The sequence below is a fragment of the Giraffa tippelskirchi genome, chromosome 13, assembly GCF_054371585.1.
Source record: "Giraffa tippelskirchi isolate mGirTip1 chromosome 13, T2T-mGirTip1v1.2.pri, whole genome shotgun sequence".
Taxonomy (NCBI): Eukaryota; Metazoa; Chordata; class Mammalia; order Artiodactyla; family Giraffidae; genus Giraffa; species Giraffa tippelskirchi.
Window position 1 is genome coordinate 66,121,154 of NC_137287.1, and position 12,389 is coordinate 66,133,542.

The 12,389-nt window shown below is 34.4% G+C and overlaps 1 protein-coding gene across 2 annotated transcripts in view; it reads right to left on the bottom strand.

Annotated features, from left to right (window-relative positions):
• NEBL (nebulette) overlaps nucleotides 1–12,389 on the bottom strand; it is a 363,259-nt gene that overhangs the window by 153,104 nt on the left and 197,766 nt on the right. The window lies entirely within an intron of this gene.

The window sequence follows — 12,389 nt, forward strand, 5'->3', positions numbered from 1 at the left end:
TCAGTTTACTCTAAATAACTCAGTGGTGTGGCTCATCTAATCACATAAGTGACATTAAATTATTTTTATAAGTATTTATTTCCTTCTTAATAAATAATGACCTACCCTTCACAGTACTTAGCAATTTAACACGTCAAATGCCTTATCTGGTGAAACATAAATGTGAAATAAAGTTATGAAAACATTTACAGTAAATGCCCAGGGGTAGATTGGAACAACTTTGGGAGAAAATGAGGGAAATAAATGGTTAACTGCCAGGATACACATTCATGCTGGAAGACACAAAAAGGTTCACAGCAGTTGTTAAATTCATTTAGAGAAACTCACTTTATTTTTCCAACAGAGCTCTCACCAGCTAATCTGTATTACAACCTGCAGGAGTCTTAATATTCTCAGCAGGATCAAGATTCGGGCCACACTGATTCAGCTATTTAATCTTGCAAGAGAACAATATTTGGCAGGAAAAGACCCCACAGCACTGAGGGGATGTCCCAGAGGTTTGTTGTCAGCACAGACTGGGCCAAAAACACCAAAGGTGGAAACCCAAGAGCATCAACCGATGTTCAGCCATTCCTTTCAGTAGCTCTCTACTCACACCCGTACATGCACTCTACATATGTGTGCTACCTGACACATCACATGTGTATATATGGGTCTTTCACATCCATGTATGTTTTTAAAATCAAAATGTTTTCTCAATATCTTGGACTTGATTGTGAAGATTTTTTAACTCAAAACTATAGCTACAGAGGTTGGGAGTAGGAAAGAGATAAAAAAAACAGCTATGGTTTTACTTTCAAAACACTTCAACCAGCAAATGAAAACCATCCTCTGGTGTATACTTACCAATCTATGGCAAACTACATTTATAACCTCTAACATGATACAATGTATAACAGTTACATTTTGCAATAAAAATTAAAATAATTAATAATTCTAATGAATATAGATTCTATTTTTAATGAATAGAGATTGTTCATAACAATATTGTTTGTTCATAATATTGTTGTTCAATTGCTTGTTCATAACAAGCATATTTCCCCTATTTTTTATTATCTAATAAGTGCCTGTTACACTTTCTTTAAAGGCCAACACTGAAATGTGACACCTTCTAATTCCAGTATTTTGACTTCATATTTGGAAATAGTATTTTCTATTTAAAAATATTTCAAAGTATTCTTGGACTGTTTTTGTTTAAATAAATTGCATTAAAAATAAAATAAACTTTGATGGTCAGAAAAATTATAAATGAACAAATAAATATTCATTCACACACATACACACACACACAAAAAAAAAACCTTTCAACTTCTTAAGCAATGAAAACCAAAATAGAGAGAACATATACCTGAACTTCCAAATGTATGCAAATATTTATGTGTTGATCTCTTAAGGCATCCTGAAATTAATAGGCTGATCAATACTCTTCTATAAATGAGCATTTTTTTACATTTTATATATAATACTATGGTTTGATTAATTTTGAATGATATTTTCTAGAAGCCCATATTGACAGCCAAACAGGGAATAGGGAAGACAAACACAGGAGACAGGAAAACTTAAAAACAAGATTGATAGCACCTACTACACAAATGACCTGTATGAATCACTGTTCAAGAAAATGATTCCATAAAATTCTTCAAAAACTATTTTCAAATAGTGATGGGAAGGGTTCAATTCCTTTACCTCCAAAACCTGGTTAGTTATCCCTCTGATATTAACATACTATCAAGTACTTTATCATTGTGCTGCAATCATGTGCTCACCTTTTATAGGGAGGACCGACAAGCTCCATGATGTCAAGGGTCATATCTGTTTTATTCCTCATACATTCCCACCTCCTAGCAAAGCACCTGGCACATATTAATAGTAAACACTCAAAATGTCTGTTAAGTTAGCAATTGTTTGAAAAGTGGTTTCCTTTGTAGAATCTGGAGGGTGGAGGGATTTATAGATACACATTTGAAATCTGCACATTTGAAAATACAATACTACTCTTTCAACAGTCTACATTTCAGTGATAGTGTCTCTTCCTGTACCCTCACAAGTAGACTCTGGGTGTTTGTACCCTTATATTCATTCCTTTCTCCTTTTGCTCATCTTCTTCTCATTTAGGACTTTACATTGCTTTAAGGCTCTCCTTCTCCATGAAAGCCTTTCCCAAACAACTTCACACATTCTAGCATGGGGCATAAATGCAAGCAAAAAGTAATTTCTCATTTTCTCTGCAAGCTACAGGGCCTGGTGCAATATGATGTCCACAGCAAATGTATAATGTTAACAAACACATATACAGGTAAGGGAACAGTGAAGGTAGCTTCTACTTCTATCTTATGCTTTATAATCAAGGCATTGTGTTCTGGAGGATTCGAACATGAACAGGAAATGCTGCTTGCCCTCAAAAGACCTATAATAATTATAGATCAAAAGTAAATATTTAAATCACTTTTGGGGGGGTAAATAAATTCTATCAAAAATAACAAGTGTTAAGAACAGAATGATACTTTAAGTTTTTTCTTTTATTCTTCCTTTTAAATCTGTATCCTTTTTCACAGTTTACAAAACACAGGCAAGTTCCAACTCTTTCATAATTCTAAAAGTGAAATGATCAAAAGGCTTAATTCAAACAAATTAAAAGTTGGCCTTGTTACAGTTAATATAGCCACAAGAGGAAAACTAAATCATAAATACGAGCAAACAAAAAAAAATGATTGTAACTTCTTGTCTTTGGAAAAGCCTGGGGGTATGTTCCACAAGCAATAGGTCCTTTTACAAGCAATCCTTCTATGAGCATCATTGCACAGGATTCTGTACAGAAGAGGAAAAGCCTACAAAGCCACTCTGACAACAGTAAAAGAAAAGAAAGCTATGGTTGGAAGCATAAGCAAAAAATAAAGAAAAGCAATTTTCATGACATAATTCTTCTAGGAAAATGAAATGCAAATTAGAGAATGTATCTGCATATACTTGAAAAAAAATCATTGCTTCTAACTTCCAATCATGCAATTTTCTTTAATTGTCTAAACTTGGCTTGGGTTACCAAAGGGTTTAAATTAAATCTCTGTATAACATTTCCCTTGACTCATGACCTCCTAATAAGTTAAAATGACATTTGACTATTACACTTATTAACTGAAAAATACAACAGGTTTTAAACCTACCTCCAAAAATCCATTGAAATGATAATTATGTGGCATAATTATTAATGACAGTCACATCTGGGGATTCCACAAATGTATCTGGTAAGATGTCTGGATTTTCTTCAGTAATCAGTATGTGCTCACTGTAGATATGTCCCAAAAGGTATAAGAAAATCTGGAAGAAAATTCAGATACTTTTTAAGTTTTAAATCTGTAAAAATGCACTGGAAATTGAGACTTTTATCTAAAAAAAAAAAAATAAGCTAGTCTTTATTAGATTTTCCCTGTGGCATGGAATATTTCTTCTCTATTGTCACACCTCTGGCCTCTTTTTTCTTCATATCCACCCAGGTCAAACTGCCAGCACAGGATATGCGAAATCTATATTTTGAGCTATGTAATTCAACTGAGGCCTGGAAAACTTAAAAGTATAACTACTACTATGATTTATCTTTGTTTCCATAAATGACTATGGCTTAAAATCACAAACGAAAAGAGGCTTGAAAGGCCTCAATTAAGGATTAGAAATAAGACCTAGAAGGAATTTTTTTGAAGTTAAGATTGTTCTGTTTCAAAATAGGAAAAAACCTAAAAACCAAATGTACAAGTTTTCCTAGAATAGCAACAGACAGTATCATCCACCTCCACTAAAGACAGTGGTTTATGATAGAAGCTTGCATATCTAAGCATATCTAAAATGTATATGACTTATCTCAAAATTATTCTGTGATTTTATGTAGATCATTTTTCATTATGTCCTGCTATGGACTGAATCATGCCCCTCCCCCAACTCATATCTTAAAGGCCTAATTGTCAATATGACTATTTGAGATGGGGGCCTTTAAGAGAGTAATTAAGGTTAAATGAGGCTTTCCAGGTGGCTCTAGTGGTAAAGAACTCCCCTGCCAATGCAGGAGACATAAGAGACACAGGTTCCCTCCCTGGGTGGGGAAGATTCCCTGGTGGAGGGCATAGCAACTCACTCCAGTATTCACGCCTGGAGAATCCCAGGGACAGAAGAGCCTGGCAGGCTACTGCCCATAGGATCACAAAGAATCAGACACAACTGAAGTGACTTACGAGGTCATATGGGTGGAGCCCTGATCCAATTCAACTGGTATCCTTACAAGAAGAGGAAAACACACCAGAAGTCTCTTTCTCTCATGCACAGGCACTGAAGAAAGGCCACTGCAAGAAAGGTTCCTTCAGCAAGCCAGGGAGAGCTCTCACCAGAACCCAACCCAGACAAACTTTGACCTGAAACTTCCAGCCTCTAGAACTATGAGTAATAAATGTTTGCCATTTAAGCCACACAGCCTAAAATATATTTTGTTATGGTGGCCCAAACAGACTACTGTAAGTCCTGTTTTTTTCAGGTACTTACTCATCAAAAAGAGTTCCTTGGCTACAACCTTTTAAAACAGGTGAAGTCCTTGCATTTCTAATTTAATAAGATTCTTCAATGTCACATTAGAAACCAAATGGTCCTGCTTTACTTAGAGAATACTACTATCATCTTTGGATAAAACTACATAAATCACTGAATATTGAAGTAAAAATAGGAGAAAGTAAAAAATAAGTGTTTGTCAAGCAGCACAAAAGGAGAAGGAAAAAAAAACAGACTCAAAGCAATCTTAAAAGCTAAGAACTTTCAAAGAGAGGTTTCAAGAAAAAGAAAGTGACAAGAAAGGTAACATGCAAAGCACCATCTTGGGGACACAACACATAAATTAAGAAAGTCATAGATAACCTTCATCTTCACAAAGTTAGAGAGGTAAAACACATATCACATGAAATATTAATTAAAGCCAAAAAGTAGAATGCAATGTGTGAGTTCGGTGGTACAGGGACAGACAGGGCTATCGTCAAAGCACTGTCATGCCTCAGAGATAAGATCTCTAGATCGCTAGAGAGGAGCTGCTGTATAATGTACATGGAGCTCAGCCAGTGCTTTGTGTTGCCCTAGAGAAGGTGGGAAAGAAGGGTAGCGGCAGGGAGGCTCAAGAGGGAGGTGATAGATGTATACACACAGATGATTCACTTTGTTGTACAGCAGAAACTAACACAACATTGTAAAGCAATTATCCTCCAATTAAAAGAAAAAAAATCACTGTTCTTTGGGGTCTGAAAGTATGTCTGAGAACTAGGGGTGGAAATATGATGAACAGTGTGAAATTGTTCCAAACCAGAGGAAAGACTCATGAAAAGCCCAGAACAGAGTAAGGATCCAGGCCTAAAAGAAATGGAAGAATAGTGTTGAAGGGCAGTGAAAGATAAGGTGAAAAACAATTTAGGAACAGACTGTGGAGGGTCCTTAGAGTCAGAAATTAAGGAGTTTAGAAGATTAGACTTTATCCTACTGAAAGTGGAGGTCCAGGGAAAGTTTTGTAGTGGGTCATAATTAGGGTCATGATGAAAGAGGTATTTTAGAAAGAGTCATCTGGTGACAGTGTTTAAGATACAACGGAAGGACCAAAAGAGGCTGAAAGGAGATAAGGCCAATTAGGAGACCTCTGTGATAACTTAGGCAGGATAAGGCCTGAACACAGCAGGACTGAAAAGAGAGGAATGTTGGGGGGAAGGAATTTCACAAAAGAAAGATCTTCAGAAATTGTTTGCTAAGTCCTTAATCTCTGTTTCCAAAAAGAAATAATATGTGTTAATTCTTTTATTATGGGGGCTCTTCCCAAACCTCCTCTTTAGACAATGCCATTTTACAAGGAAAACTCTTGTACTTGCCATGCACAAGTAATTACTGGTCTGGGATATATTTGTTGTTTTAAGTGACTGTGGGTAAAAAATTGAGGATAAAAAGAAGAGATTAACCTCTGAAGTTCTGCCCTAGGTGGAAAAATAAAACAAAACCAGGTGTAAGGGAAACCACAGATTTAGATGAGAAAGAACCAAGACATAATTTTCCGTAGATTTTTTCTCGTGAAAGTATAAGTATTCCTCATAGGAATACTTTCCCTAAGGAGAGGTTGTTCAGAGGATCTAATTAGACTGGGTATGTCAAAGTGTTTTGAAACAAATAAACCATTCCTATATGTGGTAGGTATTATAAGGAAACTACATGTTATTGCAGTATTGCTTTCTACATAGTCAATCTTCGCTTTAAAGACAATGCTACTGATCTACCGTTACTCAGGAATTCATGGGAGTTACTGGTTGAGATAAGCTGAAGATAAAGCATGGATCATTAAAGTAACACACAGATTCACTCTGAGAAAATACTAGATTTCAAGGGCTTAAATCCAAACCACTGACTTCATCACTAATCATCTATGTTAATCAGCCCAGTTAGGAGTTATAACAAAAATACCACTGGATTTTTCCTTTCAAACTACCTGGTGTACTAGATTTCACTACTCAAAATCAGAGGATTCCACTACTTAAAATCAGAAAATTCCATCAAGTTTTCATTAGTTACAAAACAGTTATGCTTCTTGTATGAGCAACAAAAGTAACAATCTATTTCAACACTGTATGGTGTTTACCTTTCTAGCCTTTAAAAAGTTCCATTTTATGTTTGCTCAATATAAAAAAGAAAGAAAAATTCTATCAGTTGTTCAGGTTCATATAAGACCTAATTGCCTCATACACTATAATTTTGCTACCAGTTTACAATTAGCATGCATTTCTCATGCATGAGTTGACCCAATTACATAACAAATTTTGCCTTTGGGGATTTCTCTTGACTGCTTGTCTTCTGTCCACCATACAACTCAATTTCACACCATCAGCAGCTTGAACATGGCCACAGTCAGTCTCTGTCAAAATGATTTATTTAAATTACAAACAGAGACCAGATCCCCAGATAACCAACTCTACCCTCATGCTCACCCTTTATACTCAGTATACCTTTGAATCAAATCTTTTAATAGTCCATAGACACTGCTATTCAATTATTAGGCCATGTTTATCTCCAATAATCTAATATTTTTGAAGCCAACTCACAAAATCTCAGGGAACTAAATCAGCAGTATCCATGTGAGCTTATTAATGGGCATATAATTTATTTTGCATTCTAAGAAGTCAATGAAAAATTATGTAGCTATCTCAAAAAAACTATAAACAATTACATTTCAATATCAAATTACAGACAGACTCTTTTCTACAATGTTAAAAAAAAAAAAGAGAGGCTTCAACCTGAACTTTTCTTGTAAAGCAAGTAAGCATTTCTGGGTATGCTAAATGTGAAAATAGTAATGAAAGGGGATATTTGGGAAACAGGATAGATAACCATAATGATAGATTCTACAGGTAAGGGACTGAATATAGAACAGGTGAAAATTCTATTGTCTATGGGCCAGTGATCTAAGGAAAGGGAGTTCTAAAGTTTTCCACTGAAGCCAACATACATAGGTACACTTGCACGTGTACGCACGCATGCACGCACACACACACACACATTGAATATTTCTTCTGTGAATCAAGGGACAAATCTTGACAAATCACATAATGATATACTTACCATTTTAGTCACTCTGTAAAACACAAGATTTGTCATCTGGGTCTTTTTTTCTTTCCCCTTCATACAATATTTCTTCACCACCTGAAATAAATTAGAAAATAAACATCTTGATTTTATCTACAGCACAAAGATTGTCACAGTCTCTAGGGGTTGAACTTCATCATTTTGTTTCACAATTTATCCCCAGACTGTCTCAGCTAATTGAAAATGCAGTTTATACTAGTGTGTAAACAGAAAAACACATCGATAATCTTCTCCAGGCTGGACTAAGTCCCTTAGATGTCTGGGGGTGATTCTGCCTTACTATCCGGCTGCAGATTTCCTGAATGCACTGCTTATATACTTGAAAGTGGTAACCACACGAATTAGAAACTGCCTTTACATTTATGCCAGAACTATAAGGACAACAGAAGAAAGAATTTTTTAACATTCAAAGGCACAGGAATTCCTCAATTCATGTTTATATGTTGTCATTTAAGAACATTTTTCTGAAATATCACTAAGTAAAGAAAATGTGAGAATGTACTAAGACATTTCTGCCATTCCTGAATTTATACTCTACAACTGGGGAGGTGCGGTAGGCAATCAGACATCTTCTGGAATTTCATAGGAAAACTTTTTTCTGTATATTGGGAACTAGTTCTTTTTTTTCATTCCAACCACTTCATAAATTGTGAAATCTTGCCTCTCTTCTTATTCTTTCTGCAGCTATACTAAGAGAGAAATATAGTAGAAGAATTTTAAATTGCAGCATTTAATAAATCTCCCAGATTCAATATGCTGGCATTATAGACTCCAAAAGAAAGAAGTTAAGGCTAAACCTGCTCTCACCCTTTTCATTACACACAATTTCAAATTTACAGTTGTATTTCATCCCACACCTTGGTAACACACGCAGACTAAGTAGGCATTTCCAAATGATTTCAAGCCTTTGACAAATGAATATGAGAATGTTTGAAAAAAAATTTCATAACTCTAACACAGTAACAAGCAATCAAAAATGCCCACTCATCCATAACATATTATCCAAAACACCTAGGAGTTGTCATTAAATCCACTGTATTATGTCTTTATACTTTCCTTAGTCCAAAAGGGATTAAAGGCAGTTCAGAAAAATCCAGACAATATTCAAAGATAAACTAAAAGCAAGTAAGAAAATGAAACAAATGGAAAAATAAAGATTACGAAGACCCTGACTTAGTTAACACACCTACATCAACCTATTTTAAACCCAGAGCTCAAATTTCATATCCCCTGTGATTTTCAGGATAAACCCACTCCATCTCAGCATCAGAAGAAGACTCTGGTGTCTCGATCCGACCTTCTTCCTCCCAAAATAGACACAATCTAGGTCACGGTCAAAAACATCTGTCTGGATTTGGCCAATATACTTCAGTGGTTTAGGTTTATCTGAAAGTAATGCAGAAAACTGGACTAGTCAAAATACCACCTTTCAGATTAGCCCATGTTTCTTACAGAAAAAAAGATCCTTGAGTAATATGGAAAATCTGGGAGGTCACAGGAAAAGTTCATGAAGTTGTAGCCTTATAAATGAATAATAAACTCACTAGACCTCAGAATATTTAACAGCTTCTTTTCTCCAACAGTAAATCCCTAACTTCTTGTGCACTGTTGGTGGGATTGTAAATTGGTTGAGCCACTATGAAAAACAGCATAGCAGTTCCTCAAAAAATTAAAAATAGAACTACCATATTATCCAACAAATCCACTTCTGGGAATGTATCCAAAGGAAACAAAAACACTAACTCAAAAAGATATCTGCATTCTCATATTCATTGCAGCATTATTCACAACAGCCAAGACATGGAAACAACCTAAGTACCCATCAATTGATAAATGGATAAAGAAATTTCAAGATATATGTAAGTATGTATGCACGCACACACACACACACACACATACACAAAGAAATATTATTCAACCATAAAAAGGAGAAAATCCTACCATTTTCAACAATATTGATGGACCTAGAAGGCATTATGCTAAGTGAAATAAGTCAGATAGACTTATTGACAAATTCTATATGATCTCACTTATATGCATTACCTAAAAAAAAAAGAAGAAGAAACAAAAAACCCACACCAAACTTAAAGGAAAAAACGTCAGTTTTGTGGTTACCAGAGGGGTGGAGAGAGGGGAGACTGAACAAATGTGGTCAAAAGGTACACTCTTCCAGTTATAAGATAGATCAGTATTAGATATGTAACATACAACATGGTGATTGTAGTTGACACAGCTATAAATTATACAAGAAAGTTGTTAAGACAGCAGATCCTAAGGATTCTCATCACAAGGAGAATTCTTTTTTCTTTTCTTTGTATTGTGTCTGTTTGAGATGATGATGTTAACTAAACCTAATCATCTTACAATACAGGTAAGTCAAACCATCAGGCTGTACAGCTTAAACTTATATGGTGATGTATATTAATTATTTCTCAATAAGACTAAAGAAAAATAATAAACCCCTAACAGTAATATTATGAAATTTATATTTTCTTACTGCTATCCAAATAGTAATATGCCTCATCATGGCTAAAACAACTACTTATAAGACTGCTATGGTTGCTAACATCAAGACTGTTGTGTGTGTGTGTTAGTTGTCAGTCAAGTCCAACTCTTTGCAACCCCATGGATTGTATCCCACCAGACTCCTCTCTCCATGGGATTCTCCAGGCAAGATTACTGGAGTGGGTTGCCATTTCCTTCTCCAAGACTTTTGTATAAATTTGTTTTAAAAGATGTTATCTAAATTACATACTTTTTAAAATCACCAGCATCTACCTTATAGGTTAAGATGAGATTAAGATACCTTAATCTAAACAGTATTTTGTATATACTGCTATGTATATAATAAACATAAATTTATACATACCTGTGTTATAAGGGTTTTTGCATAATTAAGAATGGATCTGCAAACAGCCTCTGGTATTGAATAAAATGTATATTCCTGCTAAGGATAAAGGTTGGTGAAATGATCAGTTCTTTTCTTATTAAATATGAATAATGACTTAATTTGAATATAAATTAAAAGGCTTACCTTTGAGTCAACTGCAATCCTTATGTGAGCTGTCACAGGGATGTCTTAAGTAGAAATGTTTAGTTCTTTTTGAAATAAATTTGTGATAGTTGAAGATTTATGATGTAACTTTGTTTTATGCAACACTTTTATTTTTTAAAAAAGCTTCTCCAAAAATAATCCAAAATCAGAAACATTACTGAATGTAACTGCCAGTGAAACATATCTCTAATTTGCATTTTAGAAAACAAAAATAGGATTTTGATTTAAGGAAAGAATGAAGGGGAAGAAGGACGATGGAGGCAATCTTCAGTATCCATGATCGGTGGGTTGGAAGGATGGGGTGAAAAAACTTAAGGGACAAAAGCCTTGAATCCTTAAAATTCAACTCTTTCTCTTCAAAGGAAAATGTCCTTGCTGAAATAAAATGCCCATTTAAAGAGCAAACAATGGATAAACCTTAGGGAATATAGCAAAACAAAGTGTCTCTGTCTCTTCTTACTCCCTAAACAAATTTTTTAAATATCAGATAATTCTGTTTGTGAACTTTTGAAAAAATTCTTTCTCAGATTGTATGCTATGGTTTTATCTGCAAATTGTTACTATATGTAGGTACATAACGAAGACAGCTAAATACCAGTGAGTTTAAAACAACCTGCTAACTAAACATTTCCCAGAAATCAATGCTACATAACTTAAAACATTTAGACACATAAATTTTGGTGACTGTACATGAAACACACAAAGTAGACTTCTTATGAAAAAGTATATGTCTCGCATATTTGTTCATACTTTTATATAATATAAATGGTTGCTGATTTTCATTCATATTTCCTCTGGAGTACTTCACATTGAATTAACTTATTGCTAGAAAAAATGAATTTTGACACACTTCATATAATAAAGAAACATGATTACCACTTTTAATAAGTACTCAACACTTTTTGGTCCCTAATATGGTTTGAACTTCTGCTAGTTTCAATTTTCTTTTCCAAGAAAACGCTATTAGTGAACAAGACGCAGCTTTCAAATTCAAAGCAACTTCATATGTAAATGTTTATTTCAGAAATTAGATGCAATATGCCATTTCAACAAATATCTAATTTAAAATATGAAATCTTGAATACACACATTGAGCAAACATGAGATTTCACCAGATGCCTAACCTTGTGTGTATATTCTGTATGCTTACTCACCACAAAAAATTAACTGATCGGCTTTAACATTTACCTATAAAAGCCCTATTCTGGAAAAATTTTAAAGTTGAGAATCATTTAAAATGAAATAAGATGCTAAGTTACAATAACATCTCTTAATAGCAATGACTATTATTTCTAAATACACAATTAATTTATTTAATTAAATTGATTTGCTAGATAAGCCAATTTACTTGATAAACCAATTAAATAAATTAAAAGTGTATTCAGAATTACACAGGCATAACTCAGAAATATTGCATGTTCGGTTTCAGACCAGTTCAATAAGGCAAATATCACAACAAAGAGAGTCGAATTTTTTGGTTTCCCAGTACATATAAAAGTTATGTGTACACTATACTGCCATCTACTAAGTGTGCAATAGTGCAACGTGTCTAAAAATGTGTTGCTGTTGTTGTTTAGTCGCTAAGTCATGTCTGACTCTTTGAGACCCCATGGACTGCAGCACACCAGACTTCCCTATCCTTCACTATCTCCTGGAGCTTGTTCAAACTTACATCCTTTGAGTCAGTGATGCCATC